General features: G+C 40.6%; 1 protein-coding gene across 7 annotated transcripts in view; it reads right to left on the bottom strand.

Moving 5' to 3' along the window:
- The window catches only part of LOC134211191 (motile sperm domain-containing protein 2-like), a 103,297-nt gene that overhangs the window by 47,138 nt on the left and 41,962 nt on the right, over positions 1–14,197 (bottom strand). The gene's annotated exons all lie outside the window — the stretch shown is intronic.

Here is a 14,197-nt window from a genome sequence, read left to right as displayed (position 1 = left end):
CATTTTCAAAATTTGGACATTAAAACAAGACATAGGTCTGGTGTAAGTGTTATTATCATGAACTAGATGACCCGGCAGACGATGTCTTGCACAGTAGGTGAGAATGCGTGTTGTGATATGCCTATACAAAATACCCATACAAATTCTAATTTGAATTTTTCATATTTTTTCAGTTAAAGTCGTGACTTTTACATAAGAAAATATTATGTAAGCCCATCGGAAATTGTGATGAAGAAATTTGAACCCAACCGTTTCTTAGTTATACAGAATACAGACCAATTCATTTTTTATATATAACAAGAAGAAGAAGAAAACATATCCATACGGTACTTACGGAAAGCTAAGTCACATATATGTTGCAATGCAACCGTTAGTGCATGAGTTTTACGTTCAATCTCCTAATAAAAATTCTGCCCCATTTTGCCCCTACATGTATGCATTTAATGTCAAAATGCTCATTTTTGAACAAAAAATCGTCAATAACTTCGTCAATATTGAAAATAAGAAGAAACTGTCTTCGAAAGGTTCATGTTTTTTATCGCGACGGAGATCTTTGAAGAACATTTGAAAAATCTAAAAAATATATTGACGAAAGTATCGTGAAAAGCCTGTTTTTTGGTGGTCGTTCATAAATAACGACCCATATCTCGACTTAAATAGCAGATAGAAATAAAGTTTATATAGCAAAATTTTTCCTAGAATTTTTTTCTACAACTTTTTCGAAGACACCAATGATGTATCTTCATAATTGGAGGAAAGAGAATTTCCATCTCACTTTTAGGGGGATTAGTCAAAAAAAATTTTTTTCCAAAATATGGAGCTTAACATACTGAAACTTTTCTCCGAAGTCACTGAGCCTCTAAAATCAACTTTTCATGGCCAAAACATTTTCGATCACGAATTCCTGGGTTAGAAAACACTGTGCACCCTATTGCATGTCTTTGAAGTGCTATTTCGACCTTTTTATGTTTTAATGTTTTCGAATCACTTTTTATAAATCACGGAAAATTAAAAGGATTCCAAATTCAATTCAGCGAAAACATCTTTCAATGGCATTGAAGCTGTATCTTTGATTGATGTTGACCTATTCCTACGCTTTTTCGTATAAGTATGACTGCAAAATATCGCTCTACAGAACAATTATTTTGCATCCATCTCGCGTGTTGTTCAGACATTGACCATCGGGCTCGTTAGGAGATTTGATTGCTTTTTTTTTTCTCTCGCCTCGAGCTAAGTGGTTGAGCGTTACTCAATTCTTACTATTGATGCAGCCACTTTTAGCGCACTCGATTGCTATCTTACTACTCATTATGCACCACAAGCAAACGTTTCTAGTGTCCAATCGAGCTGGGTAAATTTGATTGTTTCACCATAATTTGACACTTGTTCGACGATTTGTTGAATTTGCAAATAATAGAATAGTTGTTTGTTCAATATTTTTAAACCGTAACAAACTACACGCAATCATAATACTGCACATGTAAAAATACATTCAAACACAGTTTTAGTATGTTCGTATTATCCTCATTTTCTTTATGGACATATGATAAAGTGCTGTTCAAATATAACTATGAAAATTAAAACATTTGGTCATATACCTTTGTCATTTTGCTGTTGCGCTGAGTTCAGAGCTACCGTTGCATATGCTGATTTGAAACTGGTGTTTGGAGCTGCCTCACTCTTAATTAATATGTGATAGATGATTAATGGCAGCTCCCTGACTTCTTCCGCCGATTTAGTTGTTTTACTTCGTCACAATAACTTGACCTGGTTTCCGTTAATTGGATAACCCACTAGACATACACACCTCTACTAGGCTCATAGTTCACTGTTTTGTTTTAGTTAATGCGTCTGTCCTTTTAGGCTTCACTGGCTGGTCGTAGAGATAGCACAATCATACATTAAATCACTTCTCTTCGCGTGGGTGGGTTTGACAATATCAGATTTCCCTCAACCTATTAGGAAAACGGAAATTTCCGTTCTCGCAATTTATTTGACCGAAAATCAAACAGAAACGACAACCTTTTGCCGAATGTGTTTGGGATACCGGTGAGGTGCCATTTGTCGTAATCTCACAAAACAGAATGACCACAGCGATGTATATGAAGCAACGTGATGAATTAAATGACTTTGTAGTAACTTTTCGTTCAAACTGAAGTAACATACTTATCAATACATGAGCGAGTAAATATCTACGGTCTTATTTTGTTAGAAATGTGTCTTTTTCTTGATACACTCTATATGTAGCATGTAGAACTAGATACGCGCAATGCCAATGGAATACATTTATTCACAATTAAGTGCTAATTGCATACGCGTATCAACTAACACATGCAATCTATGTAGTAAGCGAGACAAATCTTACAAACAACCAAGGTTCTAATAGAGCATTTCAATATCCGACCAGTCTTTATTTACAAGTTATGCACTACTTTCAAAAGTCTAGCTACACAGACAGCCAATCCAGAACGACCTTCCTGTGAATAGGAAATTGTTCTACATCTAGAAACCCTTTGCCTCCCGGCAAACACACTCAGCTTGTGGCGTGTACTTCAGTTTGTTTTATCGTACTTTCACTTTATGATACGCTATCTCTACCGATGCCAGATCAATAAAATTTATTTTTGGATTCAAACAGATATCGATTGTACATGAGAATTCCCCTAACCGAAAATTTCCACCGAATGCACTCAAAAATAAAGCTATAGAACTGTTCACAACCCCCGGCTGACGTTCTCACACTGTGACCGAGACAAACTTGAAATCTAGAATGTCGACCTTATCACTGCTGCACCCACTTCAATCACGCAAATTGCTCTGCTTTGCACTTTGAACCGTGGCAGCACCGTACGCGTATTTAACTGCGAACCATTTGATTGTCGTAAGTAGGGTTTGGTGTACCGAATTGAAGGTTCCGTTTGGTCAAATGTTTCATTTGAACCAGATCAGCGTCATCATCATCAACCCGAATCCAGAGCAGTAGTGCAAGTGGCGGGAAATTGAATGACGGAGCGAATACACAGCACAATGCGCGGCGCGAAACGCAGAACAACGAAAGGCCACTGAACTTGGATTGGGGCATCAGGCGGACAGGCGGCGAATGTGACTTACACTACGACCGAGCCTTCGGGACCACCACCGTGCATGTGTTTGGCGTTTCAACGCGAGCGGCGCGACTCGACGCGCGGTGATGAAGGAAGCCCAAAGTTTACCTCCAGCGCAGCGGTAGATAAAGCGACGGCGGCCGGCGATGGCTCGTGAACGACTAAACAAACGTCTGCCGTCTAGATCGAGTTTTGTTTTCCACCTACTCGCGAGTTGAAGTTTTACACCGAAAAGTGCGGTCACAAGATGAGTGGGTTTATTATAAGAACACTACTTTTAATTTTTAAATCAAGCAAGTAGATAACTGATAATTGATAACTGATTAAATGAAAAAATTGCAAGAATGCATAAAATCTATAAAATACATACCATTAGCTCAATAAATGTACAAAAATAGACCATTATCATAACAATCAACAAATCAATCAAAACAGACGTCCCCTCTGCTACTGCGCCGGGGGAATCGCCGTGTTGTACCCATTACAGGAAATTGCGAGTTTTCATTATAAGATTTTGGTCCATCAGTCAAATACCACAAATGCATTTTTATTGTGTATTGCTTTTTATCTACAACAGCTACTGTATCCATGGCTGAGTTTAGATTAAAGTTTCGATACTTTTTGGGTACCTCGATGGAATCGATATCATTTGGCATCAATAATTTGATGTCTGTGTCTCTGGCCCTTCTCTAATTTAAATTTGATTGTCTACTTACAGGCTTTCGAGTTTCATTCCAGACACAGAACATTCGTAAATTGGTACAGTTTTTCACTCGATCTTTCACAGCTGTACAATCAAAAAATAACCGTCAATCTAAGACAAAACGTTGAAAGATAAATGTCGAAAGGAGGAAGATCCATTAAATACGTAGCGCAAAAATTGGGCATTTTCGACCCCCTCCCCCCTATGTCACATTTTTTGTATGAAACATCTGAAACTTTTGTATGGACCGTCACACTTCGCTCAGCCCCCTCCCCCCTCTGAGCGTTACGTAATTTGTGGACGTTCCCTAATGTCGAAAGGGACAAAATGTCGAAAGGGACAAAAGGTAACAGAAGAATGATGAAGGAAGGAAGAAAAACTATAAAAGAAAAAAGGAAGATGGAAGAAGGAAGACGGAAGGAGAAAAAAAGAAGAAAGAAGGAATAAAACAGAAGAAGAGGGAAGAATGAAAAAGGAAAAAAGAAGAAGGAAGAACAAAGAAGGAAGAAAGAAGGTACGAGAAGGAAGAAGGAAGAAGCAACAAGGAAGAAGGAAGAAGGAAAATGGAAGAAAGAAGACGGAAGAAGGAAGAAAGAAGAAGGAAGAAGAAAGAGGAAGAAGGAAGAAGGAGGAAGGAAGAAGAAGATGGAAGAAGGAGGAAGGAAGAAGGAAGAAGGAGGAAGGGAGAAGGAAGTAGGAAAAAGAAAGAAGAAAAAGGAAGAAGGAAGAATGAGGAAGGAAGAAGGATGAAGGAAGAAGGAAGGGGGAAGGGAGAAGGAAGAAGGAAAAATGAAGAAGAAAAAAGAAGAAGGAAGATGGATTAAGGAAGAAAGAAGAAGGAAGAATGAAGAAGGAAGACAGAAGAAGGAAGAAGGATGAAGGAAGAAAGAAGAAGGAAGAGAGAAGAAGGATGAAGGAAGAAGGAAGTAGGAAGAAGGATGAAAGATGGAAAAAGAAAGAAGAAGGAAGAAGGAAGAAAGAAGAAGGATGAAGAAAGAAGGAAGGAGTAAGAAAGAAGAAGGAAAACGGAAGAAGAAAGTAGGAATAAAGAAGAAGGAAGGAGGAAGAATAAAGAAGGGATAAGGAAGGAGTAAGAAAGAAGAAGGAAAAAGGAAGAAGAAAGTAGGAAGAAAGAAGAAGGAAGGAGGAAGAATGAAGAAGGAATAAAGAAGAAGGAAGAAGGAAGAAAGGAGACGGAAGGAGGAAGAAGGAGGAAGGGAAAAGAAAAGAAGAGGAAGAAAGATAAAGGAAGAAAGAAGCAGAAAAAAGAGAGAAGAAGGAATAAGGAAGAAAGAAGAAGGGATATAGAAGAAAGAAGACAAATGATGGAGAAAGAAGAAGGAAGAATGAATAAAGAAGTTCTTTTCGACCTTTTGTCGCTTTTGAGGTTTTGTCCTATCGACCTTCTGTCCTCTTCGATCATTTGTCTCCATATCCAAAGCATGAAATCGAATAAAGCCCCAGGGGTCGACCGCATATCAGCCGAGATGCTAAAAGCTGACCCCATGACATCCGCTCAACTACTGCATCGTTTATTTCGTAATATCTGGGACACCGCAACTGAAGCAAGGTCGGAAGATCCTGTATGGACCATATTGTCACGCTCTGCATCATTCTGGAGCAGGTCAACGAATTCCAAGAGTCCCTTTACTTGGTATTCATTGACTACGAAAAAGCTTTCGACCGTCTCAATCATGAGAATATGTGGGGTGCCCTGAGACGCAAGGGGGTTCCTGAGAAAATCATCGGTCTCATCGAAGCACAGTACGAGGCCTTTTCGTGTAGAGTGCTGCACAATGGGGTCCTGTCCGACCCTATCAGGGTCGTAGCTGGTGTGAGGCAAGGATGTATTCTATCACCGTTACTGTTCTTCATCGTAATCGATGAGATTCTGGTAGATGCGATTGACCGTGAACAAACCGCGGGCTGTTATGGCAGCATATAACCATGGAGCACCTAAACGACTTCAAATTGGCGGATGACGTAGCACTCCTTGCGCAACGGCGCTCTGATATGCAGAGTAAGCTCAACGACCTTGCCGAGCGGTAGTAGGGGCGGAAACGAAATCTGTAAACAAGCATTAGACTGGAACCCAGCGGGACATCGCAGCAGAGGCAGACCCAGAGGCTCATGGCGGCGAAGCCTCAATAAAGAAATAAAAGAAGTCGACCGAAATCTAACCTGGCAACAGGTTAAAGCGATAGCCGGGCAACGTGCTGGATGCACGTTGCGGAAAAGTGGATTTCCGTAGCAACAAACTCTCTTCTCTCTAAAAAACACGAACCCGGAAATGACAATACTAATGTTGAGAACATGGTGCAAGAAGCTGTCTTCATAAGGGGAGTTGATGATCATTTTTAAATCACAGAGGAATTGGCAGCTTTGATCCCAATGAGTGGTACGACTACCGGAAAATGAAGGAAATTCATAATAACATCTTAAGCTCGTCCTTCTCGGTTATTTTGGCAACTGAAACCAGCTGGGATAAAAGCGTGAATAGTGAAGAACTTTTTGGAAGCAGCTTTAACGTATTCAGGGACGATCGCGATTTCTTAGAATTAAAAAAAAGTCTGGCAGTGGAGTTCTAATCGCAATCTCTAGCAATTTTGATTCAGAAATAATAACTACAAAAAAATATAAGAACTTTGAGCATGTTTGGGTGAAATCTAACATTGCAGGAGAAACACATGTTTTCTCCTCTGTGTATTTCCCACCGGAACATGCAGAACATCTTATGAAAGTTTTTTAAAAACTACAGAAGAAATTTTATCGGGACTTCCACCTGAAGTCAAAGTACATATTTACGGAGACTTTAACCAACGCACCGTTGACTTTATTCCGGATTCAGAGAACGAACAAATTCTACTTCCAGTCGCTGGGGAAAATGAAACACTTATGTTTATATTTGACAGAACTGCTAGCCTAGGACTTAACCAAATCAATCACATTAAAAATCAACAGAACTGTTACCTTGATCTCCTACTAATCAATATTCAAGAAGATTTCTGTGTGACTAAATCATTGAATCCCTTATGGAAAAACGAAACATTCCACACGGCAATCGAATACTCTGTGTTCGTTCATGAATATAAAAAACCCAGCGACTGTGACTTTGAAGAAGTCCTTGAATACAACAAAGCAAACTATGACAATATAAGACATATGCTAAGTAGATTTAACTGGAAGCAATTTTTAGAGAATGAAGGTAATATTGAATCTTCCGTTGATGTCTTTTATAACATTATTTTTGATATTATTATTGACGAGGTCCCAAAAAGAAGAAAACGACGGAGCGGAAATTCAAAATATCCAATTTGGTACAATAGGCAAAAAAAATTTAAAGAATCGCAAACAAAAATTACATAAAACTTACAAGCTAGACAAGACGAATGAAAATTTGGAAAAATATTTGAACATCTGCGATCAATTAAAATTAGCAATTGATGTAGCATTTGAAGAACACAACACGAAAACAGAAAACGAAATAAAGTCATGTCCAAAGAACTTCTTCAATTACGTAAAATCAAAATTAAAATCAGACAATTTTCCGTCAACCATGTATTTAGACGAACGCGTCGGTAATTGCTCGGAAGATATCTGTAATCTTTTGGAGATTTCTTCCAAGAAATATACACCACCTTTTCGGAACAAGATCGCGACCTAGATGTTAATTCGCTAGGGATATCGGTGTTAATCAGATCATGGTGAACGATATTCTAAACGCTTTAAAAAACTTAGATGCATCTAAAGGCCCTGGTCCTGATGGTATTCCACCGATATTTATGAAGAGTCTGGCTAAAGAGCTGACTGCACCTTTGTTATGGCTCTTCAGATTGTCATTGGAATCCGGAAATTTTCCCAGGGTATGGAAAAGCTCCTATCTTGTGCCTATCTTCAAATCAGGCAAAAAATCTGACATTCGTAATTACCGTGGAATAGCCATTATCTCTTGCATTCCCAAACTTTTTAATCCATTATCAATGAAAAATTATTTTCACAACTTAAAAACAGAATTACGAATAAGCAGCATGGATTTTTCAAAGGTCGCTCTACCGCTACAAATTTAATAGAATTCATTGACTATTCTCTTAATGCAATGGATAATGGTAACTACGTGGAAGCTCTATACACTGACTTTAGCAAGGCGTTTGATCGTATTGACATTCCAATGTTACTCTTCAAATTGCAAAAAATTGGAATTGAGCCAGGACTCCTTAGATGGCTTGAATCTTATCTCACAGACCGGCAACAAATAATATAATTTAAGGGAAAAAAAACCAATCCCATTCAAGTCACTTCAGGAGTTCCACAAGGCTCTCATCTTGGCCCTCTTTTATTTATATTATATGTAAATGACATTACCTTCATTCTCAAAAATATAAAGATTTTAATTTATGCCGATGACATAAAGCTATTTATGGAAATAAAAAATGAAGACGACATAATCATATTCCAGAATGAAATACACATGTTCTATACATGGTGCAGAAAAAGCCTATTGCAACTGAATGTTAAGAAATGCAACATAATATCATTCAGCAGAAAAAGAATAACACCAAATACACAAATTGTATTAGGAACAATACTGTAGAAAGACACGAAAGAGTTAGGGATTTAGGAGTGATTTTAGATTCGAAACTAACTCTTGTTGATCACTATAATACAATCATCCACAAAGCTAATAATATGCTAGGGTTTATCAAGCGTTTTTGCTTCAACTTTCAGGATCCCTACACAATCAAAACACTATATATTTCATATGTACGATCTATACTGGAATATTGTAGCATTGTATGGTCGCCTTATACAACCACACATGAAGAAAGAATAGAGTCAGTACAAAAACAATTTCTATTATACGCTCTTCGTAAATTAGGTTGGACGTCATTTCCTCTTCCATCTTATGAAGCACGTTGCATGCTTATAAATATACAAACTTTGAAAGAGCGTCGAGAATGTGCAAAGGTTTCATTTGTTAACGATATAGTTTCTCAACGTGTTGATTCAACTGAAATTTTATCGAAATTTAACTTTTACATACCTTCTCGGCTACTTCGACATAGAACATTATTTTTAACCAACCACTGCCGAACAAATTACGTCAAATTTGGGCCTCTCAACCGAATGATGGCCGTTTACAATCAACACTGCGAAACTATTGACTTAACAATGTCTCGGCATAACATTAGACAGTATTTCCAAAGAACAAACATTACAAATTCAGCAATATAAATTCAAAATCAAAATTATACATCACTTTACTAAAAAAAACCTATTATTTAATTATACTATAGCATTACAAAAACAAACATGTATATGTATATGTACTAGTCTACGTTGGTTGACGAAATAAAATAAATAAATAAATAAAGACCTGAGAGGAGCTGTTAAGACCTGTATGAAGGGGCTTGACACTCCTCTAAAAATTCAAGTGACCTTACAACTGATGAGCCGACACTGACAATGACGGAAAATAACACTGATGGCATTTTGATACTTCTAAGAAAGGAGAAGCAATCACAGTAGTATGGTTATACTTCCCGCACATTGCATTATTCACCATGAGAATATATGGGCGAAAACGATCAATATTCCTGAACCCTAGCAGCACACATGTTCCGCATAGGTTGCTGCAACTCATATGTGACCAGATTTAGTCACAGTAAAGTTGCTGCAACCATTTTCGTCTGACTTGTGCTACGCGAGGGATCCTCAACCACAAATTCTGAATGACGTTGGCGGAAATGGAAGCGGAATACGGAGATTGGTTGTATTATTGAGAAGTTCGTTGTCTGAACCGTAGAACCAGGCTTGAGAGAGTTTATTCTCTTCGAAACGAAATCGCACTATTTTTAAAAGATAAAGAAACCCTAATGCCCGAACTGAATGATTTTGAATGAACGAGTGACTTAGCTTTTCTGGTAGATATTACCAAACATCTTAATGACTTGAATATAAAGCTGCAAGCCTCTTACCCAGCAACTCCTATTCCTACCTCCTCGTGTCACTGGCCGGGATACGAGTAACCTTAGGGAAGATCGGGTAACCAACCCCGGTGGGAACCATGGTCGTATGCTGACAGGGAAGGGAGGGGAGGGGTTTGCTCCTCTTCGAAAGTGCAAATTTTACTGAGCGTCTGTCCTCCATGTTAGGAGCGGCTCACAACAGCGTCTGTTCTCCATGTTAGGGGCGGCTGATCATCGTCCGAGTGCCAGCGAGGGACTCTAAGTGAAACTGTCTACCATGGTCCACCGGAAATAAGGAGGAATGGTCCTCCGGAAATTTAGGGGGATTGGTGTCAGGCCCTGTAAGCCAGCCAAAATAAAAAGAACTCACGCAACGAATAATCAACAAGAGAGTACGGACCGGAACCATCAGCGAAGACCACTGCGACGAAAAGGGACTAGCGATTGGAAACTCGGTTCGTGGAACTGCAAATCTCTCAACTTCATCGGGAGCACACGCATAGTCGCTGATGTGCTCAAGGACCGTGGATTCGGCATCGTAGCGTAGAGGTAATCATACCATCTAGCAGAGCTGCGACAACACACACGAGCTGGGAACAGCTTTCATAGTGATAGGCGATATGCAAGGGCGCGTGATCGGGTGGTGGCCGATCAATCAGAGAATGTACAGGTTGACGATCAAAGGTCGGTTCTTCAACTTCAGCATAATCAACGTCCATAGCCCACACTCCGGAACCACTGATGATGATAAGGATGCATTCTATGCGCAGCTGGAACGTGAGTATGACAGCTGCCCAAGCCACGACGTCAAAATCATCATAGGAGACTTGAATGCTCGGGTTGGCCAAGAGGAGGAGTTTAGACCGACTATCGGAAAGTTCAGTGCTCACCGACTGACGAACAAAAACGGCCTACGACTAATTGATTTCGCTGCCTCCAAGAATATGGCCATTCGCAGCACCTACTTCCAACACAGCCTCCCGTATCGGTACACCTGGAGATTACCACTGCAGACAGAATCATAAATCGTTTTGATTGATAGACGGCACTTCTCCGACATTATCGACGTCAGGACATATCGTGGCGCTAACATCGACTCTGACCACTATCTGGTGATGGTTAAACTGCGCCCAAACCTATCCGTCATCAACAATGTTCGGTACCGACGACCGCCGCGGTACGACCTAGAGCGACTGAAGCAACCTGATGTCGCCACTGCATACGCGCAGCATCTCGAGGCAGCGTTGCCGGAAGAGGGTGAGCTCGATGGGGCCCCTCTTGAGGACTGCTGGAATACAGTCAAAGCAGCCATTAACGACGCAGCGGAGAACAACGTCGGGTATATGGGTCGAAGTCGACGGAACGATTGGTTCGACGAAGAGTGCAGACAGATTCTGGAGGAGAAGGACGCAGCGCGGGCGGTCGCGCTGCAGCAAGGTACCCGGCAGAACGTGGAACGTTATAGACGGAAGCGGAGACAGCAGACCCGCCTTTTTCAGTAGAAGAAACGTCGCCTGGAAGAAGCGGAGTGCGAGGAGATGGAACAGCTGTGCCGTTCTCAAGAAACACGCAAGTTCTATCAGAAGCTCAACGCATCCCGCAAAGGCTTCGTGCCGCGAGCCGAAATGTGCCGGGATAAGGATGGGAGCATCTTGACGGACGAACGTGTGGTGATCGAAAGGTGGAAGCAGCACTACGAGGAACATCTGAATGGCGCTGAGAGTACATGCAGCGAAAGTCAAGGCAGCGGAGGAGATGACTACGTCAGTTCAGCGGACGATGGAAGCCAACCAGCCCCCACCTTGAGGGAAGTTAAGGATGCCATTCAACAGCTAAAAACAAATAAAGCAGCTGGTAAGGATGGTATCGGAGCTGAGCTCATCAAGATGGCCTCGGAAAAGCTGGCCACTTGCCTGCACAAACTGATAGTCAGAATCTGGGAAACCGAACAGCTACTGGAGAAGTGGAAGGAAGGGGTTATAAGCCCCATCTATAAGAAAGGCGACAAACTGAAGTGTGAGAACTTTCGAGCGATCACCATCCTTAATGCCGCCTACAAAGTGATATCCCAGATCATCTTCCGTCGTCTGTCACCATTAGTGAACGAGTTCGTGGGAAGTTATCAAGCCGGCTTCGTTGACGGCCGCTCGACAACGGACCAGATCTTTACTGTACGGCAAATCCTTCAAAAATGCCGTGAATACCAGGTCCCAACGCACCAACTGTTCGTTGATTTCAAGGCAGCATACGACAGTACAGACCGCGTAGAGCTATGGAAAATTATGGACGAGAACAGCTTCCCAAGGAAGCTTACCTACTAGACTGATCAAAGCAACGGTGGATGGTGTGCAAAACTGTGTGAAGATTTCGGGCAAACACTCCAGTTCATTCGAATCGCGCCGGGGAAAGACAAGGTGATGAACTTTCGTGCCTGTTTTTCAACATTGCGCTAGAAGGTGTCATGCGGAGAGCCAGGTGTAACAGCCGGTGTTCGATTTTCAACAGATCCAGTCAATTTATTTGTTTCGCAGATGACATGGACATTGTCGGCCGCACATTTGTAAAGGTGGCACAACTGTACACCCATCTGAAACGTGAAGCAACAAAAATTGGACTGATGGTGAATGCATCGAAGACAAAGTACATGCTTGTGGGCGGAACTGAACGCGACAGGGCCCGCCTGGGAAGCAGTGTTACGATAGACGGGGATACCTTCGAGGTGGTCGAAGAATTCGTCTACCTCGGATCCTTGCTAACGGCTGATAACATTGTTAGTCGTGAAATACGAAGGCGAATTATCTGTGGAAGTCTTCTGCCTATTACGGGCTCCAGAAGAAACTGCGGTCAAAAAAGATTCGCCACCGCACCAAATGTGTCATGTACAAGACGCTAATACGACCGGTTGTCCTCTACGGACATGAAACATGGAAAATGCTCGAGGAGGACTTGCAAGCACTCGGAGTTTCCGAGAGACGGGTGCTTAGGACTCTATGGCGAACCCAGTATCCAGAAGGTAGCTAAAGCCGATGGGCAGGACATGTTGCGAGAATGCCGGAAAGCAATCCTGCAAAGATGGTGTTCGCTTCCGATCCGGCAGGTACGAGACGGCGTAGAGCACAGCGAGCAAGGTCCAGGGGCCTGTAGCATAATCGAAATTTTACTAATAATATTAGTTGAGTAGCTTGTAACTTGTATTTTTTCGTTGCATAATGAATCTACAAGTACTTACAATTCTAATATTACAAGTAAAGCGCACTAATAATATTAGCAGAATTTACAAGTAATAGTTGCATAAAGAAAATACAAGTACAAATTATTAGCACTGGCTTGTAGTTTCTTTTACAAGTATGAATGGTGCTGTAATTTAATTTACAAGTAGTTTTTTTAAATTACCATGCAGTAAAATCAGTGACGTTGCCACGGGGGTGGTTTTGAACATAATCCCCCCGCCCCCAGAGACAAAATTTTCAGAAGGAATTTTTTTTCGTGCATCAAAAGAAACCAACCTGTGCAGTGCATATAAAAAGTCGTCCTGAAAGGGTTAAGATGAATTAGAATTATTCCATTAGATTGAATTGTAACTACAACGATTATTCTGATCTTAACAGCAAGGCTTTTATTGATATCTACTACTCAATTCGATTAGGAAATGGTCGGGGTTCTGCCGAACCCCACCAAGCGAATTTTTGACTGACAATTTATATTTCGTTGACAAAAGGAAAACGGAAATCATTCCATATCAATGCATATTTACATTTGTTGTAGGGATGTCCTCAGTTATGAGGTTACGAAAGCTAGGGCAGAAAAATTAGATTTTTTTTGTTTGGGCTTGGTAATACATTTAACAATCATTTTGAAAGTATTTGAAAGTAGGTTCCGTAAAAACCTTCGGAACAAAGAAATTTACTGATGGAGGAACTCTAATTATTTAAGGTTCAAATGTCATACAGCCGATCGACTTCTTTTTCTTGCTGTTCGCTTCTTTTTTTGCGGAGAGCCTACATATTCGCTCAGATCTGATTTTGAACAAAGTACACAGCAAAAAAAAATATTAATATGCCGCGACGTATTTTCGTGAAACGTACATGAAAATCGCACGTAATAACGAATTTTATGTAATATTGTCCAATATTGACGCGTTATTACATTCCTCGCCGCAGCATTCAATCGAGAAAATTATTTTTTCTGTTACGTCGATCCAACGCTAAATTACCTGCCAAATTGATGAATAACGCGAAATCAGCGTAATATTACCACCAACATCAGTGATATCGCTTCACAAAGCATGCTGTAAAATGTCAACAATTCACAGCAAAAAAAATATTAATATGCCGCGACGTATTTTCGTGAAACGTACATGAAAATCGCACGTAATAACGAATTTTATGTAATATTGTCCAATATTGACGCGTTATTACATTCCT

Source organism: Armigeres subalbatus, chromosome 2, assembly GCF_024139115.2.
Source record: "Armigeres subalbatus isolate Guangzhou_Male chromosome 2, GZ_Asu_2, whole genome shotgun sequence".
NCBI classification, from domain to species: domain Eukaryota; kingdom Metazoa; phylum Arthropoda; class Insecta; order Diptera; family Culicidae; genus Armigeres; species Armigeres subalbatus.
The sequence above is the reverse complement of the archived record's forward strand: the minus strand, read 5'-3'. Positions and strand labels throughout refer to the sequence as shown.